The sequence below is a fragment of the Nycticebus coucang genome, chromosome 20 (assembly GCF_027406575.1).
Source record: "Nycticebus coucang isolate mNycCou1 chromosome 20, mNycCou1.pri, whole genome shotgun sequence".
In the NCBI taxonomy this organism is placed as follows: domain Eukaryota; kingdom Metazoa; phylum Chordata; class Mammalia; order Primates; family Lorisidae; genus Nycticebus; species Nycticebus coucang.
In genome coordinates this window covers 3,432,885-3,455,256 of record NC_069799.1, presented here as the reverse complement: position 1 = coordinate 3,455,256, position 22,372 = coordinate 3,432,885, and the positions used below count along the sequence as shown (strand labels likewise).

Below are 22,372 nucleotides of genomic sequence, written 5' to 3'. Positions count from 1 at the left end.
CAAACTTCTTGCAGACAAACCTCTGCCATCTGTCCCCCAGTTCCCAAAGCCTGCCTTGTGACAGAAAGGACAGAAAGAGGCTTGTCTGAGGAGGGTTCAGTCTCGTTTGGCCAGAATACGGAGCAAATGAAGATGAACATTAGATAAGACTGGAAAGGCAGGCTAGAGTCACATCAAGCAAGCCCTTCATTAAGAGACTAAAGAGCTTCAATTTTATTCACCAGATGATGAAAAGGCATTAAACATTCCTAGCAGGGGAAAAGTATTTTCAAATTTAGTCACAAGAAAATAAAACTGGCAATATTATGGAGCAGCAACCTCTAAAGCAGCATCACCACGAGATGATCAGACACAATGAGAGAACTAAATAGTTGAACTTCTATTTACCAAATTTTTTACATAAAAACAAAAGAGAAATTAAGCATTCCCAATATACACATAGAGTTCACGCCAGTGTCTTCACATTATTATGTCATATGCTTGCATGTGAGGACTTACTGGGAAGGTCAATTGTTCTAGAACACGTTATATTTTCCAACAGTATCATTGTCAATGCTCATTTTCTTTCTTTTTTTTTTTTTTTGTTGCAGTTTGGCCAGGGCTGGGTTTGAACCCCCCACCACCGGTATGTGGGGCCGGCGCCCTGCCCACAGGGCACTGCCCTCAATGCTCATTTTCAATGTATAGCATTGTGCTATAGTTTGCATTACTGAACAACCAGATTTATAATTTTTTAATCTAGTTGTAATTAAGGTAACCTTTATAAAATGGACTACTGGATTAAGTTTTTTCCACCATAAAATATGTGTAGATGAAAGGAAATACAAGAAATACAGTTGTAAGTAAAGACAATAAAAGGACAGAAATGAAACTTTTCCAAATTTTAGTACAAGTTCCTCTTTAGCTATAAGATTAAAAACAAAGACTATCTAATCAGGTATAATAAAAAGTCAGACAAAAATATTTGAAAACAGCCAGCTGGGCACAGTGGCTCACACCTCTCACCCTAGCACTCGGGGAGGCCAAGATGGGTGGATCACTTGAGGCCAGGAGTTGGAGACCAGCCTAAACAAAGTGAAACCCTGTCTCTAATAAAATTAGGAAACCTAGCCGGACATTGTTGTGGTGCATGCCTGTAGTCCCAGTACTTGTGAGGCTGAGGCAAGAGAATCATTTGAGCCCAAGAGTTTTGAGGTTGCTGTGAGCTATGATGCCATAGCAGTCTACCCAGGGTGACAGAGTGAGACTTTGTCAAAAAGAAAGGAAGGAAGGAAGAAAGGAAAAAGGAAAGGAAAGGAAGGGAAGAAGAAAGGAAGGAAGGAAGGAAAGAAAGAAAGAAAATTGAAAACCTCAAGAAGATAACTTGAAGTATGAATTTACATTCATTTCATTAGCTGTGAACAGTGCCTGTGCTTTAAGATATTAATTAATGATTGAATAAAGGCATGAGAATTTACAAGACATTTAAAAATACTGATTTTATCCTTCCTATCTTCTTACTGTCTATTTTTGTGTATGTTTTAAAATCTGTTTGTAGAAATATTTATGTAGGAATATATGTATATATTTTATACGTTTCAGGGTTTGGTTATCAAAAGTATAGATTACATGATCACAAAGGTGTGGGAACCATTAATGTAGTAAATAGATTGGTGAAAAAGAATCCAAATAAAGCTTTAATTCCATGTTCAGTTTAAAGTATTAACAGGATACGTCTACAATTATGTGAAAATGACAATGACAAGAACAACCATTATAGATCACCACCAATTTCCCAAGTACTATTCAAAAACTTAGTCTTCATAAGAGACTTATTAAGCCAAATACTCTTACAAATAAGAAAAATGAGGATTAAGGTGGTTAGATAACTACCAGGCCACAAAGCCAGCAAAAGGAAGAGCTAAAAAACAAACCCAGGACTAACTCACTCCAGAGAACATGCCCTGAACCCTGTTCTTTATGATACAGAACATTTCACTTTTATCCTCAATGAGACCAATTCAGTGAAGTCATATGCTCAGTGGGAGGATTGGAGGAGAAGGAAAAACTCAAGATAACAACAGGTGAAAAATAGAAAGGCTTTGCTCAGCTTGCTGGGCTAGTTAACAGGCACGATCTGCAGCACCTTCAACAGCACTGAAACTTTCCCCAGCATTCACTAGCCTGTGGCAGACAGCAAAGTAACAGAAGTCAGGATTGGGGTAAGAAAGGCAAGGATGGTTGAAGTGCAAGGAGCAAAATTTATAAGAAATGGTACTTTTTGTGCTGAATAGATGAGTTAAATCTGAGTATGGAGTTATACAGTGTCAGAAAAGTGCAAGAGGGAAGAAAACAAGAATGAATTTGGAACCAAGGCCAAAGAGGGTCTATTCTGAGACAGGAATATCAAGACTGTCCCATACAGAAGTTTAAGGGATGCCGGGCCCATGCTATCTCCTTATGGACATGTAGCTCTGGAGAACTAATGTTGTAACAAGGGCCTTCTGTCATGAGCATCATCAAGTGATGACTGGACTAATGGTGAGCACCAAGTGAGTTTGTGCAGGGCTAGATGCCCAGATGTTTGCATCACCTCCTTTAATTGTCTCTAAACACCACCAAGGTGGAGCTCTCATCCTTTCCTTGTAACAGATAGTTAAATGAAAGTCACAACATTCCTCAGTAAAACAAGAGCACAGTTTACAGACGCTGCAAATCAAAGGAGATAAGGCAAAAGCTGCCTCCTTGTCACTTCTGCCCAGGGCCTCCTGGGAGAAAGGATGGGCAGATTTTTAAGAGTGTTCTAGAGTTATGCACTATTCTCCCTTTTTCTTCAGAAAACAGAAAGAGTTCTCTTTGTTCCCTTTCCTCTAGGGATAATTCCACTCTGAATGTACCTCTAAATGTAAGAAAATAACAGAGAATGTTTAAAAAAAAAAAAAAAGAAAAGGCAAACTAAAACTTGACAGTAATAGGAGAAAAACTTTACCAACAAAATATTTTACATAGTTACAAGGAATAAAACATGAGTCCATTGCAGAGATCACAGCTGCTAGCAAACTGTCTTTGTGAATAAATAATACTAATGGAAGGCAAGACTGAACGCTAGGAGCAGTACTCAGTGAATTAGCCTGACTTGCCCATCAAGATCTTCTTTCCTAGAGAATACTCCCCCCATTGGTGTTTTCCCAGAGGGATGCCAGCTCACGGCCACCAACGCCTGACTCTAAGGTCAGTAGGTACACTTTTTTTTTATGATTAATCCAGCCATAAAATCACTCCCTTCCTTTATCTCTCAAAATACTTAGTACCTTTCTTTTAAGTGAATCAATAGCACTTATTTTTCATGGTAATTTGTAATCTCAGCTTCTACCTTTGTTGTCACAGTCAGCAAACATTTAGTACCAGGCTTCGGAGAGGCTGATGTGAATATGATAGGAATGGTGCTGATTCTCCTGAACATTACTATTCAAGGGCAGAGACCAACCTTATGTAAAGTCAATTACACAGGTAACTAGTCCTAACTGCTACACCAGAGAGATAATGCAGGGTGCTCAGAGGGGAAATGTGAAGTCTGGAGTGAGAAGAAGGATCTTCATGAAGAAGTGAGCTGTGAACTAGGTTCTGAAAGATGAATAGGGGTTGTTAGTTGAAGACCCGGGGTCAGAATGTTTCAGACAGTGGCAAGAGGAAACCCACATGCCTTGGAGCCCAGGGCTTCCCAAAGAGATCAGTGTGACTTGAGGGAAGAGTGGGACAGGCTGGAGTGGAGAGAGGAGCTGCCAGCTTAGGAACATGGAGGCCATTTTAGGTGTGTGAGCTCTTGTCACAGCATGATGACAGCAATAACAATCATAAAAATGACAAGATCAGACCAGATTCACTATTTTAGAATAGAGGCTACGCCCTGGGTTTTTTATAACTATCCTCCCCAAAATGCATTACTTCCTAGTGGTCCTAGTGATTCATTACTCTTTGAATGAATGACTCATTAATTCATTATACTATTTTTCATCAATTAACACAACACTCAGATTTTATTTATCCATCTATGATGCCTGACCTCTGTGAAAGCATTAGCTTAGTTAGACTTGCAGCAAGAAAGAGTGAAACTCAAAAGAGGTGGAAATAAAGTACTAAGGAAATTCATCATGCAGGAATGTGCATAGATATCTATGTAGACTGGCAGCTAATTCAATTATTGTTTGGGAACAAAATATGATTTTAAGATGCCATAACAGCTTTTCTGACAACACAAAAGCAAAAGAGGTTAAACTGACAGCATTTCTTTCTGCATTACACAACTGAGGTTTTCTGCTATAACCCTCATTACAATTATTACAACTAATAGCTAAATATTAGAAAGTTTCTTCTTTGCTTATTTATTTATTTATTGGAAGAAAAGGGGGCTAAAAAATCCCACTTAATATTAACTGTATAAAAGAAATTTTACTTTATATTTACTCTGAACTTACTTTCAGGTAGAATCTCTAAACACTAGAGTCTATTTAGGAAGCCTGATTCCAAATGTACAAGAAGGTGGAAGCTGTGAAGGGGTAAGAATCAATGAGACATAATGTTTTTGAGAAGTCACAGGCAACAATTTTAATGTATATGTAAAATACTGCAGGACATATTTTAAAAACTAATTGGTGACCCTGTGATCCCCAGGAAGAAAAAGAATAATCACTCAAGAGCTCAGGAAACACAGCCAGGTAGAGCTGATTACTTTCCTTGATATTAAACTGATGATTTTGTCTGAAAGGGGCCACTATTGGGTCACAAGTCATTGCTTACCGAAGCAACGTAATTATATCTGCCTGTGCCTTTATAGAGCAGCCAGAGAAGAGTGCCACATCCTCAACTCACTCTGAAGCTTATTTTGTTTCTAGTGAGTTGCTGGTGCCTGAAAAGAGTAGAAAATTGCCATTCTTAGTGCCCTGATTAATTAAAGTCCTCTTTAAAATTCCCTTGTTGCCAGAGTATAGTACAACTTTGGCAAAGATAGTGCTAAGTCTCTTGGTATGGCCCTGTGCCAAGGTGTGTCAATCTTGACCCCTTGGAGGATGATTAGCAGAGAGACAGTAGTTAAACCTTTGTGCCCATTCAGTCCCAGGCTTCTGCTGAAATTGGCAAACACTGTAGTGACTATTGTTTAAGGAGTAACTGCCTACCAGAAACTGGACTAAGGCAGCCAAGTTTTTTCACATAAGGCACCAAGAGACAATCACAGCTTCCCGTCAACCCTGACCTGGCTGAGAGTCTACCTGCGGTCCCAAAGGAAAGAATATTACAAAAGCAATCCTCTTCAGATAACCACAACTCTTTTGCTTCCTCATATTACAGTTCCGTGAGTACTAATAACAATAGCAAAATTCATGGGCCATTTGTGTAAAGACAATGAATAGAATTTAAGAAGATTTAATATACACATGGAGTATAAGTTGCTAAATAAATCCATTAAATTCAAATTAAATAATAGAGATTATAAAGTGGTAAATGGTAAAAGATATAAAGTGAAAAAGGTATGATGTGTTCAATGATAAAAACACTTGCCCATCGTTATATTTTAAGTCTATTGCCTAATTGTCCATGTTCTACCTAGTTGAAATGACTTTAAGTAACTCCAGAGTTCCTTGAGACATGTTTTCTTCATGGAGGAAAATAATTCTAATGTACCTTTCAGTAAATTATAACAGCAGAAATGATCCCATTATACCTGAAAGTCTGGATTAAATAATTTATCAAATTCAGTAAATAAACTCTATATGCAAAAATCATTAAAAAGTTTCAATTATAATCTTTCCGACTAAAATTCGATATTCTAAAACATGACATTTTCTGTGTGAAATTTTGTACATTACTTCAAAGTATTCTTCAATTCAGATAACTACTTATTGTACATTTAAAAGGAAAGTAAAAATGAAGAGACCAAGTAAGTAAAGAGGTTACAAATGTTATTGCTAACATCCTAGGCTGGAACCCAGGTCTCTTCAGTCATTCACAAAAATTTATCACTCCCTAGTGATGTGATAGACACTCTTCTAGGCACTTGGGAGAAGCACCCCCAGCTTGGAACAAACAAGACAAAAATCCTCCACCATCATGGAGGTTGTACAGACTACTACTATATTATTCTTTCAAAATGTAAAATGTTTTCTTCCTTAGATGTTGTTATTAAAACCTACAACTCTGAATAAGAGAAACTTTTGGCATCGGTCTGATCCTAACATATGTATTAAAATACTCACCAGGGTTAAAGAGGTAATGAAACTGGTGACTTTTTTTGCCCATAAGAGAAAGGCTGGATGGCACTGCCACTTGTGTGTAAAGTTTTGGACAGCTAAGTAATACAGATTTAAATTAAAAATGACAGATGCACTGACTTGAAACAAAACGGTTGCTGAAGGGAACTTTTATTCCTTTTAGCGCTATGGTTAACTATTAAATGGCTCATGTATTATTTTCAAGGTATGAATATTATGACGATTGGTCAATGTTGTATGTAGCAATCACCACGTTTCCCAGTCAGTTCTGTCATTGGAGGGATGGTTGCCTTATGGGAAAGATTTATAATAGTGATAATCTCAACTTGGTTTTTCCTCGATTTCATATTTGACCTCGTTGACCTTCCAAGTATAGTGAGTACTCCATATAACAATATGAAAATGTTCACCACGACTATATATATCTTTAAAAGCAACAAGCTTTGACTCACTTTAAAGCATTGCAATTAACCTCCTTTTTTCCCCTGAAAAGAATCACCATTGTTACATATCTGTATAAAAAATGAATTAGCACATCAACTGGATGTTTCCAAAAAGGCAGTTGTTGAGAAGCACAGATCTTCACACCATCATCTGACTTCTTCATTATTTACAGAAAGTGTCTGTGATTTAGATACAGACCAAAATGTAAGAAAAGTACATTGTAAGAAAATAATATTGTATCTCTTCCCCAAATTCTGCTCCCCATTCCCACATTGCCACCACCAAATAAATAAATAAAAAGCAAGCAAACAAATAAATCTACTTATTTCCTAAATTTTGACAATAATTAAACAGAATCATATGTATAGGAAAAAAAGATAAATACATAACTCTCCTAACGAAGCACCACATGCTAAACCTCCAAAGGGATGGCCTGGGCTCCAGTGGACAGCTCTAATCTTAGGTACATGCAGTGCTCGAAATTAGATTTATGAAAAAGAAAGTTTGCGGTCTAGTACAAAAAGTGTGGCTGGATACACAGTTAAAACATTAAACTAAAATTGGTATGGAAACCAGGGAAAAGTGAAAACAACGTAAAAAAAAGTGTATATTCTGCTACTTTATAAGGCAAATCTGAGTTCATTAACTTAAAATCAAGTCCTAAAATGTAAACTGTATTAAGTTGTTCTAGTCTCAGGTTGGAACTTTATTTCCTGTTACATATCACTGTGGTTTTTGATTTTTCATCTGTAGTAGTAACTTAACTTGCATTTCTTCCAAAATGAATTTCATGCTCAACTTTTCTTAAACTTCCTTTAGCAGTCCCTAATATGTGTGCTATTGAAACTCATTAGTCCCATTCACACTTGCCTGTCATTTCTTTCTTTTGCCACACATTCATATATTAAAGTGCTCTGCTGCTATATATAGGAAGAAAATTAAATAATAAATATGGGACTTGAACGTTTTATGAGTGTCAGGATGAGAGAGTGCCTGCAAGGCCCATAAGGTTTCACACAAAAGAGGCATTACTGCTGGAGCTCACATGCTGACCCATCTCTGATCTATAAAGTCTGCAGTAATGGCAGCAGTAAAGCGTTTTGCCATTGACTAGGATGTCACTTACACACAATGGAAATAGGCACAGAAGAGATTATATTGACTGTTATAAAAGAAAATCATACAAAAATCCCCCCAATATTAAATGTCTAATAATTTCAAATGCCTGGAATGATTTCCTAGTTTTCTCCCATCTCAGTTCAGCTTAGAGTTGCCAGTCTTTCTCTCACCCAGATTTGCTGCTTAATGGTTTTTTTGTTTTTGGTGGGGGGGTTTGTTTGTTGGGGTGGTTACTTAAAAGCAGAGATAATTTACATTCTTTTATAGCATCTTAGCAACATGTGACTTTATCAACGAGATTTCATTAATAAGACAACCAAAGTACCCAAACAAACTCGTTACCATTAAGGAACCATTCTTAAAACCAGTTGAGAATGTTGTTATCTCACAAGATTAGGAGGTTAGCTATCTCAAGGTGTTTTAAATTATCGTTTGAAAAGTAATAAAAAAGTATAGCTTAGATTGATTGCGAGTGTTCACTGATTTTTTATTGCTCTGGCATTTTCAAATTTGAGATATTAATAATTTAAATTAATTGAAAGTTGGGTTCTTATTTATTTCTTAATAAAGCAAAAGAGATGGAAGCTTTACACTTTGGTGTGCCATGTATCAAACTAACAAACTGCATTAAATCATTAAGAAAGAATCACCCCTGGGTGGCGCCTGTGGCTCAAGGAGTAGGGCGCCGGTCCCATATGCCAGAGGTGGCGGGTTCAAACCTAGCCCCGGCCAATAACCACAAAAAAAAAAAAAAAAGAAAGAAAGAATTGCCCTTTTCATTTTGCTTTTAATTAAGAGCATGTGGTAATTTCCTTAAAAAATTCAGTGAATGTAAAATAACATTTAATGTGGTTAATTGCATCAAAAATCACAGAACTAAGATCCATAGCCAATGTGTTAGCCTTTCCTGAATACTGGGCCACTCAGAACACATGGGAGGTTTTTGAGGGACAGATGTATTTGTCAATCAGAGCTTCAGTGATGGCAGTATCAGTTTTTTCATAGTGATAAGCTTTGGGGAATTTAATCATTTTTCTTGTCACTTATATTAGGAACTGTGCTTGCAATTTTTAGGGTTGAGAGCTTTTATTCCTTTATCTAAAACTACCATATATTTTTGTGTTACTCTGACACGTAATTATCATATCTGATGAAGGCCACCATGTTCTTTTTAATAATTATTACCAAAAACACATATCTGGAGAAGATGGAGCTAAATGTAATTAACTTTCTAGGTAAACTCTACAGAGTTTTCCATTGTTCTTAGAGTGACCCACTCTCAGAGGGATCATTTATCTAAATGTATACTTCACTATTCATTTACTGCCCATAGCTTCTAAAAAATTTGTAGGGCATAAGTTTTGTACATATTTGTTCCCATTTTTAGGTCTTCCAAAGTGGATTTACTACCCACACAGTTCACCAACGTTTTGTGGAAGGACTGCTTGTAGAAACAGAGAACACAATTACCCCACATGATAATAATACCGAACAATAGGTCAAAATTTCCCCCTTTTCATTTTCACTGACAGAATGTAATGAAAGTATAAAAAATATTCATTGTTTTTCACAGAAAAATACTGTCTGGCCACTACCAATGTTATGTTCAGCTAAGTCTTCCGTGCTTGCATTTTGGCATGTGCAATGACACTGATTTAATCGTTTCAAAGTATGTAAATTAGTTCTTAAAAAGAGCTTCTTTTCTATGTTTCAAATTCTCCATCCATATTTATATTAGCAGTCATATTCTTTACAAGCTCAAAAAGAGCAATTCCAGCCCACTTACCATTTACCTTCATTATTTATATGCTATTATCATTTACTACGTTATCTGCCACAGGTCATTTTTATCAATTTAATCTCTGTAAAAGATGTTGAATATTACTGGGCTGTGCAGCCAGGATAATTGGCTAGAGTGGACCAATACACAGAACATCCATTCTTCACATGAACCACGTGACTCACAGCAGCACAAAAGAGGCAAAACTAGTCTCCCAGAAATCTCTTTAAAATTAACAATTCTGCTTGCAGAAACTATTTTGTGCTACTTCTATAATCTTTAAATAAGCTTACGAAAAGTCTGTAGAAATAGGAAATATCTAATTTTTCCACTTTAGAATTCTTGGGAGACAAAAGATTTATATTTTCCTACTTCATCTTCAAAATTAGATGTTAAGAAATACACACACACACACACAAATCCAGGAAGAAAGTTTGGTGAGACCCATCTTTTAATAACCAGAACGTCCCAAAATAAATGCTGGAGAATGAATGTGCTTCAGATGACATTGAAGAGTTGCCTTTTGACAAGTTCAGGCGTAATGGAGAGATTTGAAAACTGGAACCATAACGGTATCAGCACACGATTTCCAATCTGTAAGCAGAGACGCCTTAAAAAATACTTAACGCTCTTGTTCAAAATACAAGATGTACAAGGTGCAGTATTTTATCCTTTAAACAATTATCTGGCTTCGTTTTATCTCAGTGCATTTGAATGTCTGAACATTTAAAATGTAACGAATTGGCCCCAAATAGCAAAAAGCCAACTAAAATTGTGACGCTGAAGTGTCAGAGCATTTCAAAGGGGAAATTGTATTAACACACTTAACCCATCTATATACACCCCTTAAATAAATCAGTCGCGAATATATAATTGTTCTGAAGCTTTGTGGACTCCAAAATTAGTTCAGAATAAAAAATGCTTCTCTGGATTCCAAAGCAACTTTTAGTTTCCTGAGTCAGTTAATATTCACTTAGTGATTAATAGAAGCTGCTGAAACTGACTTCTTTCTGCAAATAAAAATGAGTTTTCCTGCGAGACAGACAAAATTTCAAACATTTTTAGACAGAAAAATGTAATTCCCCGAATTTAGCTGCAAGAAAATGTCTGAGAAGTTGACGGGCAGCTCTCAGCGGGGAGGAGAAGCCGGCCAGCGAGCAGGCGGCCCGGCAGGGACGCAGGGACACCACCGCCAGCGAGCAGCGGCCGGGCAGGGGCTCAGGGACACCTTGGCCAGCGAGAAAGCGGTCCGGCAGGGACGCGGGGACACCACGGCCAGCGAGCAGCGGCCGGGCAGGGGCGCAGGTACACCTTGGCCAGCGAGAAAGCGGTCCGGCAGGGACGCGGGGACACCACGGCCAGCGAGCAGCAGCCGGGCCTGGCCCCGCGGCTGCCGCGGTCTCGGGCTGGGCTGGTCAACTCGGAGAAAGTTCCCTCGGACTGGATGGGGGAGTCAATGCGAGTGAATCACAAGGCCGCTGGTGTGGCCACTGGCTCTGCCGTCCCTACTTCATGCAGTGACCCTGTAACCCTTTAGCGTCTGGCTGAGAGAAGCGGGAGGCGGGAAGCGGCAGGAGGAGAGGCAAGAAGAGACAGCATGAAAATGGCCAGTCCCCCCGCATGATTTCCCGAGAAGCCTGGACAGCCACAGACACGGAGCTGACGCGGCCGCCGGGTCCCCTCCGGCGATTCCCCCACCAGCAGGTGCACCCGGCGCCGCCGCCGCCTCTCCCTGAAATGTAGCTGGGAGAAGGCACGGATTCCGGAGGGAGGTCCCCACGGTGAGGTTTTCGGGGCAAAGTGGCGATCGTGGAGAGCTGCTTGGCTTCCCCCACCGACGCCACAAAATACGGCTTTTATGCCCAAGGAAGGCAGCTCCCCCGCGATCCCCCGGACGCGCGAGCAGGCTGCGCCCCCTTCTCTCCGGTTCCCTCCGCGCGGCGGCACCGACGCCCCGGCAGCCCCCCACCGCCAGCAACAGCGACCCGAACTTACCCTCGGTGAGACAAATCCACAGCCGGAGCCCCTTCATCGCCCCCAGCCCCTTCCAGTAATTCACGGAGACGGTTTCTATGCCAAGTCGCTGTCAAATTCAAGCCGGAATGGTCGAAGTACTTACCAGTTTCTAGCTGCCTTTTTGAAATCTCCAGCACCCGGTGATTCTTGTTTCGGGATTCAAGACGCTTCTTCTTCTTTTTTTTCTTTAAGCATCCGCAACCCGGGCTTTGCCACCCCCTCCTTCTTATTCACCCACGGACACTTCCAAAACGTGTCGATTGATCCTTTTTTCTTTCCAGATGCAACCACGATCCAGAATCCTGGCGACCCAAAGCCACCTCCATAGAAATCCAACCATCAGGCAAGAAATACAAATGATCAAACGTTACTTCTTTCAGCTGCGATCAGATAATCCTACTAATCCAATAGATTTATCTCGATTGGAAATTGACCTCAAAAATGAATTCTCCGTGCTGGCGTCCAGTGGAACGATTTTGTAGCCCTGTTCGGGAGACCGAAAAACTGTGGCTTCTTTCTTTCTTTCCTTTTAAAAATCTTTTTTCGGATTCTAGGTGCACTGCTCGCAAAAAATGCCGAGGACCCTGGTTTTACCCTAATATAGGTTTCTACTTCAGATCCGTGCAGGATGAAAAATGGTACAAAGGTACCCCTAGTGGCCGGAGGCGATATTGCAGGCACTCGCTTTCTCCCATCCCCTCCTCACCTTTTTGCTCCCCCCAGTAGATAATGGGGGCTGTAGTGAGAAGTCAAACAGGACCACGGAACAGGAGGGGACTCCAATGGCACAGTACTACCTGAATACGCCATCTGATCTTTTTTCTTTAATGCTTAAAGACTGAATTTTCTGTGCTACTGTCTCTTCAGTATTCTATTTTTTTTTTTTGTACAAAATTTTCCCCAATGGCATTTAGTAACTAAAATGCCAAGTTGAGGTAACTCGGTGATTTCGAAGCAATTGTATTTGTTTGCTTACGCTGCTTGTAGAAAAACACTGAACATTTTGTGTCCTTTAAAGAAATATGATTATGGACATTTTTTAAAGACAATCTTTTCTTATTTTGGACTTTTGATGTTCATTCAGTAAGGCAGGTGATAGCTTCCATGCGCCTGTGGTCACATGGTCGCAGGACCTAGAGGTTATTTTCTAGGCCTCAATGTTGCTTACCTGCGTCCTTTGAAATTCAATGACCTCATGATTACCACTAATACTTTTTCATTTTTTTTTTTTTTTAACACTAGTATTTTTTGACAGGCTTCAGAGAAAGAGTCAACGCAATGAATTTCAGGACTGTTTCGCTAAGCCATCTGAGCACACTTTGATTATCAAGGGCCTAGTAAACTAGAAAAGTTGGATTTTTGTAGATGTAAGGACTCCAAGATCTTCATTCTTCACTTAACTATTTAAGCGTTTTTGTTGCACAAGCACTTAGGGGGTCAAACACCTTCCAGCATCCACTGGCTTTGTTATTAATTGGCTTTGTGACTTTTAGCAGTCACTTTTTGGTATACAGTTAATTTATCAATTGAAATTAAGGAGTAAAACCACATAAATTAACAAATATACATCTTCCTCTAAGGAAGAGTCAATATTGTAAATTAATCTATAAAATGAATGTAATTATTATTAAGATTCCAGTCCAGTTCATCCTGGAACCTGAAAACTTAATTCTCAAATGTATTTGCAACAGCAACAGGTAACAAGTTTTCATTACAGTCTGAAAACAAGATTCTGGGAGTTTCTGTATAAACTATTAAGGCTTAATATAAAATGATAGTAATTAAGGTAATGTAGCTTTGGTTCAGGGATAGAAATTAGTCCAATGGAAAAGAATGGAAAAACTTAAAAAATTACTCATGCATTTGTGGAAACTTGATGAATAACAGGTGGCATTTGATGATTGTGAGGAAAGATGAATCATCTAGACATTAGATACAACATATGATAAAATGATAATGAACTGAAGTTCATTTCACACCTAAGTATGTATTTAACATAGATTAAAAACCTAAAGATGCACAGCAAAACTTAAAAACTTGGGCGGAGCCTGTGGCTCAATGAGTAGGGCGCCGGCCCCATATACTGAGGGCAGTGGGTTCATACCCGGCGGGGAACTACAACAAAAAAATAGCCGGGCATTGTGGCGGGCGCCTGTAGTCCCAGCTACTCGGGAGGCTGAAGCAAGAGAATCGCCTAAGCCCAGGAGTTGGAGGTTGCTGTGAGCTGTGCCGCCACAGTACTCTACCTAGGGTGACAAAGTGAGACTGTCTCTACAAAAAAAAAAAAAAAAAAAAACTTAAAAACTTTTAGAGGGAATTAGCTTTACGATTTAAGGTGCTGAGAAGGGTTTATTAAGCAAGATATAAAAATCCAAGTCTGTAAAGAAAAAAATGCTAAATTTGTTACTTTAAAATAAAACATTATGCAAGTCAAAAAAGTCAAACCATGGCCTGAAAGAAGATATTTGCAATGGAAGAATTAGTATCCAGAATATGTAAAGACTTTTTATTAATCTGTTTTAAAAGATAAAAAATATGGAAAAAAGAATGGGCGAAGGAGGTAACAGTTGATTGACAAAGGAAGAGTCTCAGTGCCCAATAAACATGTGGAAAAGGTGATACAATCTGCTTAGTCATTAGAGAAATATCAGGTACAATGATGAGACTTTCATTTACAGTTAGGATATTAGCAAAACCAAATATTGAGGAGGATGTGGAGAAATCATGGCAAGTATGTAATAATACTAGTTTAGAGAGTAGTTCCGCAATTTAATAATAGTTGAATATTCTTATGTCCTAAAATCCATTCTTTCCAGTTTTAGAAATACTAATTGCATAATTACTTGAAAGAGAAAAAAAGGAGGTGATCTGAAACCTTTAGATAAATAAGCGGGCAAAAAATTATAGAATATTCATATACTGCAATATTAGAAGCAGCAACAAGAAAAATGAAAGTATTATAGCTACATGAGTGAGTACGGATGAATCTCAAAAATACATGTAGTGAGCACTACCTCCAAAAGCAGGTTGTAAAAAGAGCCTGTAGGATACCATTTATATACAAAATTCAAAAATAGGCAAAATAATTATATCTATCACATGTGGGCACATACATATGAAGCCAAGTATATCAACATGTGTGATCATGTTAAACATAAAATTCAGGGTAGAGGTTACTGCTGAGCGGAACAGGGGATAGTGGATTGGGAAGGCAACTGAATCTGCGGGGCTCTATTTCTCAGCCTGAGTCTTAAGGACAAAGGTCATTCTAATATTACTGTGTAACACTGTAATCTGTCCCTATGCCATAAATATTTCATTAAAATGAAAGACTTGGGCTAGATCATTTCTGTGAACCCTTACAGAAATAAAATTTACTAAGTGTATGTAGATATGAAAAAATGGTACAATGGCTCAGTGCTTGTAGCTCAGCGGCTTGGGCACCAGCCATATACAATGGAGCTGGTAGGTTCGAATCCAGCCCAGGCCTGCCAAACAACAGTGACAACTACAACCAAAAAGTAGCCAGGTGTTGTGGCCAGTGCTGTAGTCCCAGCTACTTGGAAGACTGAGGCAAGAGAATCGCTTAAGCCCAAGAGCTGGCTGGGGTTGATATGAGCTGTGACGCCACAGTAGTCTACCTAGGGTGATGTAGTGAGACTCCATCTCAAAAAAAAAGGAAAAATAGTACAAAAATTTAAAATATCATTATGTGATTTTCGTAGAGTTGTTTGTTTGTTTGTTTTTTCTTTTTTTGAGATAGAGTCTCAGGCTGTTGCCCTCGGTAGAGTGCTGTGCCATCATAGCTCACAGAAACCTCTAACTCTTAGACTCGAGCTATCCTCTTGTCTCAGTTTTTGTATTTTTATTAGAGACAGGGTCTCGCTTTTTACTCAGGCTGGTGCCCAACCTGCGAGCTCAAGCTAGTCACCTGCCTCGGCCTCCCAGAGTGCTAGGACTACAGGAGTGAGCCACCGTGCCCAGTCTTTTTGTATAGTTTTTAAAATTATACTATTTTATTTTTCTAAGAAGTAGAAATATTGGTGCTTATTTATTTCTGTATTAGGATTTCCTTCTAGCAAGCAAAATCACCTCCCAAATGAGAAAAGATGTGGTTAAAATATGAAAGAGGAAAAAATAACCATAATCCTCAACTAGGTCTTTCTTGCATGTCTTTTGATCTCACAATAGTAGCAGGGTTCTAATACTGTGAATCAGGCAATTGAATAGGTTCAGTCTGACCAACTAGAAATCACCAAAGCCAGAATAGCTGTAAGGCAAACTACAATACAAAAGAAAATTCTCCCCAAGTATTTAAAATATGTATGTAAATTCAAATAGGGAGGCTTTGTAGATGTGAAATATGAGACGTGGGTATCTCATTTCAAAGTCTCTACACATTATTTTCTATAATTCAGGCAAAAATTGAGAAGTTACCAAATATTAGAAAAGAATTTTCTAGAAACCAATCACAGAAGTACAATGGGCAGTTAATAACACTCACTTCATCCTGGACTCATGAAAGATGATGCCTGAGTTAATTGTCAAACAGTCAATTTGCCATTCAGAAGAGTTCCTGGGAATAACCAAAGCTGCTTTGTGATAAGGAAACATGAGATGCCAATTTAATTTCCTTTGATGACAGCACAGACAAGAGGGAAGAAGTAGATATCATATTTCTGAAATTTGGAGAGGTGGACATATTTTCTCAGCAACCATTTATTGAATTGCTCCTGAATACTGAGCACAGTTCAAAGTTTATCACAGGAGATTTGACTTTAAATCAGCCAACTACCTCAGATCCTCAGCTTGCTGTTGGTAATTGATTTGTTGTTTGTAAATGACACGTACTTATTGTTATGAGGATGCCAGCGTTCATCCCAACAGGTGTTAGATATTAATAGCGAACTGAAGGTTCATTCTCAGTGTGTGTCAGTGTGAACAAGTTGACAGGGAAAGACTGTCAATGGAGGAAGAAGAGTAAAAGGAGAAGAAGGAGGATGAGGAGGGTTAGAGGAAAGCAGGCTGAGGATAAATATCTGAACCGAATCCATTTCTCTCCCTGGGACTAACTTTACAGTCAGGATAGAAACTTAATCTTTGTATCCCTCATGATACAAATGATTAGCAAATGAAAGACTTACTATACCAAGCAATGAAATGAGTTGGTACATGAAGAAAACAAATTTATTCTTTATATTGAATGGGCTTGCTAATCTCTTCAAAAAATGAAATTAATAGAGGAGAGAAGTAAAAAAATTTCTATGAATGAGAATAATGGGAAATAAAAGGCCAAGACTGGCCAACCTGAGGGCTATAGGGGATACCAATTTAACCATATTGCTTAAATTTCACCTCCGGTAAAAAACATGTTAGAATTATATATCTATTTTGGTTTCTATATCAAGTAAAAATTATTAATTTATTAATGCCAATTTGATCATGTGATGAAATAGTATGATTCAACTAACAAATAGGTAAACAAGTATTTCATCATTGGTTTTTTAAAAAAGAAGTAGTTCTGAAGAAGTTGGGGGATTTTTGATAAATGACATAAATGCACATCTTTTAGTACTGGGTCAAATTAATTACGTTCTGGCTGATAGTAAGCTTATTATGTAAGAATGTTGTGAATGATCATTGTTCAACATCTGAAGAAAAGAAATAACCTATAAAATATCATTAAACAGGATTCTAAAGAAAGTCTGGAGAAAAAATATGCCTCTACCATCTTCTGAACTCCCCTAATGTAACCTCATCTTAAGTGCTGAAGACTTAAATATGAATGAATAGCAATTGGGAATTATGAAAGACATAAAAATAGAAAGCGTTGTAACATTACAAGGTCTAACTGCTGCAAAGGTAGCTGTTTACGAAGAGGTTCTTTCTACAGGAAGAATCTTCTCACTCAATCCTGCTTAATTAGAAGACTACTCAGAACACCTGAGTGATGCTGAATATTTCCGGTATGTGTTGGGACAACCCACCTGCTTGGATGCTAAATACACAGACGCATCTTTGTAGTCCACAGACTGTAGACGGGTGATGGAAACTAAGGAAGTGGTGATGGAGACTGGATGTCTCAGGATGAGACCACCACATGCAGAATTGGGCCTTCTTCACTAGTGTTGGGTAGAGACGCTGAAGTGTATTTTCCAGCAAACTCTTAAAAGGACTTAAATCAGAAATAACTCCAGATGCTCAAAATAAACTAAAATCCTTCTGATATGTTAAAATCTTCCAAATATTGGTGCCATTATGCTAATAATTAGGATTCTGTTTTGTTTCTATTTGAAATAGCTCTTTATTAAAATCTATAATTTATACTTATATTTAATTGGTACAAGTACTCTTTTATTTCAGAATGTTTTATTTCAAAATATGTTATGTTTACATACTTTATTTTTGGACAGACTGAGTCAAAGTAATAAGTGTGCCCATCACCCAGATAGTATGCACCCAACAGGTGTGATTTGCCTATCCCCACCTTCTAGCTCCCCCCATATTGATTTTCATTGAGATCTGTTTCCATACGGGCATGTAAATTATTAATCAATTGGTTCCAATTTGGTATTGAGTATAAGTGTTTGTTTCTCCATTCTTGTGAGGTTTCACTTAGAAGAATGGTTTCCATTTCCATCCAAGTTGTTAATAGATTGATAACAGATTGACTTTTTTGTGGCTGAGTACAAGTATTATTTACTAAAAAACATAACTTTTCAACTTCAAAGATTTCAGCTAATCAAATTGTTGGGATGCCCTATTATTTTGTAGAATATTTCATTTATTTTGGAATGCAGATTTTCATATAATATTTGTGAGATAGGATAGTATTTATGCTGAACTTCCATAACAAAAACCTCAGAGCATATCTCTTGATTTTTTAGTGACTTTTGATTTCATCATACATGATTGATTTTAACATTGCAGTGAAGTCTAGAATGAGTTAAGTTGTACAAATTGTATTTAAAGTATCCTTTAATGCTGAAGAAACACTACCAGAAAGCCATTGTATGGAATATCATTCATTAACAGTTATTGAAGACTATTAGTTTGTTTGAGTCTATGTTTCCAATATTAGTAAAAATTACTGTAAAATTTGACCTAATGGTAGGAAAGCCACATGAAAATTAACTTTCTGTAGTTCAGGCTGGAAGAAAAATTAGTTTTCTCCCTGGCATTGTCATCAATGACTTCACAGGCATGGTGTGAGTGCTCCTCCTTTTCTGGATAAGATTTTATCCTAATTATACAATTGATGGTAAACACTAGCCTAGATTTTTATTGTCATTCAATAACTGATTTAATTAACATCTCTACCTTTCCCAAAATATTTGGCTGTATAATTTCCAAAATATTAAATAAAAGAAACCTTAAAATGACATCTCCTTAAAGAATGGATCTCTTTCTTTCTCTCTCTGTCTTTCTGTCTCTCTACCCATCTATTTGTGCCTCTATCTCCAAACACATAAATCTGCTTCTTTAGTTAATTTTTGATTATGCATATCAAACTGGGACATATGTCACAAATGTTTCAAAATGGCATTTTTCCATGATGTTTGGTTTTGGAGTTTGCATTTTGCTTGTATGTGAATAAAATTTTTTGATGACCAGGAAACAAACAATAAAATAAGGTAATTAAAACCATATGACACTTAATGATAAGAAGTTGTTCAAGTTCCCCAAACCTTCCCATGAGATAATCAAGCTAACAAACAGTATTTGTTACAAAAGATCAAATTGGTCCTTTGTTTCTAAATTGTACTAGGAGGAGAGAAGGTAAGAGGAAAATACTAATTTCTTAAAGTAGTTGCTTAAGTAGACTAAGCAGCAAAATGTCAAAAAGTTCAAAGCAAGATTTTCTATGAGTCACAAATTTTATAGACTACTAGGATAGATAGTTTATACGTTAACAAAAAGTTAACTCACCATCTGATAGAAAGTGTAATACATTAAACCAATTCATAATTCATATTCTTATCATTCATAAGTCTGGGGAAGACACACAATACCTTATAGCTGAAATTCACCTTACCAGGGGTCAAACTAATCATTAAATCAACCAAAGTATATCTGAACAGTAGCCAAAATAATTGCATTTTTAAAGTCTATATAGATGCCAAAGATATTCTTTTGTTAAATAGGGAAAGCCCAAGAACAAAAATGATTTAACTAAGGTCACACTGCCAGTGGCATTGTAGATGAGACTTCATAGCACCCTGTCACTTCTGACTTATGGATTTTTATGTTTGCTTGTTGATATTAAAGTTTCATTGTTAAAAAAATAGAAAAATAATAAAGTTTCATTATGTTTTAAATATTATATTATATAAACATGGTTGACCACAATTTATAGTTAACAAATCCAGAAAGTACAGCTTAAATTACTTAATATAATACCTGGAGCAATGCTCTCCCCCAAAATATCCAGGTTCTAATGCCTAGAACCTGTGAATATTACTTTACACAGAAAAAGGAACTTTGAAGATGTGATTCATTAAGGGTCTTGAGATGGGAAGATTATTCTGGATTATCCAGATGGATTTAAGGTAATCACAAAGGTCTTTTTTAGAGAAAGGCAGAAGGGTCAAAGTCAGAGTAAGATGTGGTGACAGAAACAGAGATAAAAGAAGAGGAAAGAAGTAGAGAAAAAGAGAAGGAGAGACTTGAAAACACTACACTGCTAGCTTAGAAGATGGAAGAAGGGGCTGCAAGCCAAGGAGAACAGGTGGCAGCTGAACAAGGAAATGGATTTTCCCCTAAAACCTCCAAAAGGAACACAGCCTTTGCCAATCCGTTTAGACTTGTGACTTCCAAACCTTAAGATAATAAATTTCTATTGTTTTAAGCCTCTAAATTTGTGGTACTTTGTTATACCAGCAATAAGAAACCAATATACATAATGTGAAAAATATTCTGGGAATAATCAATGCTGCCTAGAGAAATATAATATAGGCCACATGCAATGTTTAAATTTTCTAGAATCCACATTAGGAAAAGAAGAATCAAGTCAAATTAAAATTAATAATGTAAATATATTTAGCCCAATATGTCAAAATATTATCAACATGAAATCAATATAAAAAATTATTGAGATGTTTTGATTGTTTTACTACAATGTCTTCAAAATCCAATGTGTAGGTTGTACTTAGAGAACCTCTCAACTTGAACTAATTCCACTTCAAAACTTGACAAGGGCTGCTTTAGATTGTAAAAAACAAGTTGTAAAAGAAATTTTGTGTTATCCTGTAGATCATTCTGATATTCCGTCACAATCTAGATCAAAGATCATAAAGATATCTAAAAGAACCAGAGTGATTATACAGGAAATTTTCTGATAACTTGTATTTGAGACTTATACAGGTATTTAAAAAGAAAGATCAGAAAAGGAACAAAAATGAAAAAGAACATGAAAGAAGAGCGTGATTACCCCATAGTATGGCACTGACTGAGGTCTGTGAGGAATGTCAACAATTACAGACAGAAATTTCCCAGGTATTTTCAGAATAAAATGTCAGCCCCAAATAGGATAAGAATAGTATTGCTTGGGGCCAGTTTTGTAATATTAACAAATGACCAAGAAAAAAGCAAAATTATTAAACTCTAGCTCCCAATTTCTCCCCAGAGAAGAATGATATTCAAATTGGAAAAGAATATGATGAGGAAGAAATGTTAAGAAATGCTGAAGGTGATTTAAATTAGCTTTAAGATTTTAGTTCTAAATCTGTTACCTAGTTTAGCTCACTAAAAATACTTGAAGATGTGTTCTTGGAACTAATATCTATTTTCTTTAAGGCACCATGGAAAAGTGTCATGAAAATTGTTAAGTGTCTTGCTTTTTAAACAGGATACCTGAAACTGAAGGTTACTTATCTTCACATTACTGAAATTCTAGAACTGATGTGCACACGTGTTTGCTAAGTGTCTGTCAAGTTAGAATAAAGTTTTTTATTAGAATTACTGGACTGGCAGATCAAAAGTGCCATGTACATTATTTATCCAGACTTCATTCAAGGCCTTTAGCAAAGACCACTCATACTTTTCTTGTGTACAAAATTGTGACGTGTAGGCTAAATGATGTAGTTGAGCGAATCCCTTGAGAGTGGAACAATCATTCTACTGTAGCATCCAGCAAACGTTCCTTAATGTTCTCTACTTTTCCACTTTTTTAAGATTAAAATTTCTAAAAGAATTCGCTTTCTAACTGAATCTATCCATTAAGCAAATTAGTTTATTGGTAACCATAAATGGGAAGCTTTGGGAGGAACCTACTTTGGATGGTTGACTTTTAAATAGATTATTTAAAACCATTGATTGGTTTTGGAATTAGTATTTTCAATGACACTTTAAAAACTGTTTATTAATAGAGAGTTTTATTTCAATTATTGAAATATTAAAATTTAACTTAAAGTCAGTTCATGCAAATTTTAATATCTAATTCTATGTCTTCTATTAAGATACAGAAGTCAGGATCTCCTTATATTTGGGCAACTTCCTGCTCTACAAATATTTCTTTTTAATTAATCAACTTTATTTTTGTTATGAAAGCTATTTTCATAGCTTTTAATCAAATTACAAAGAATTTTGCATTATAAAAAGTACATTTAATAAAAACTTCAAAATTAACCTAAATTTAAAATAAGTCAATACTCAAACTGCAGTTCAAATTCAATCTTAATTTTGGATGCATAGATTTATTTCTCTATCTTTCCTCTTCTCAGACATATTAAGAATTTAATTAGAGGGCAGCACCTGTGGCTCAAGGAGT

General features: G+C 37.0%; 1 protein-coding gene across 6 annotated transcripts in view; it reads right to left on the bottom strand.

Moving 5' to 3' along the window:
• Positions 1-22,372, bottom strand: part of NLGN1 (neuroligin 1) — a 1,028,955-nt gene that overhangs the window by 805,360 nt on the left and 201,223 nt on the right. For 2 of the 6 annotated variants that reach the window (XM_053573116.1, XM_053573120.1), the window contains exon 1: positions 11,584-12,151. The exons of the other annotated variants lie outside the window; for them this stretch is intronic. The gene's annotated coding sequence lies outside the window, so the exon portion shown is untranslated. Of the gene's footprint in view, positions 1-11,583; positions 12,152-22,372 lie in introns of those variants that run through there. 6 annotated transcript variants of the gene reach the window in all.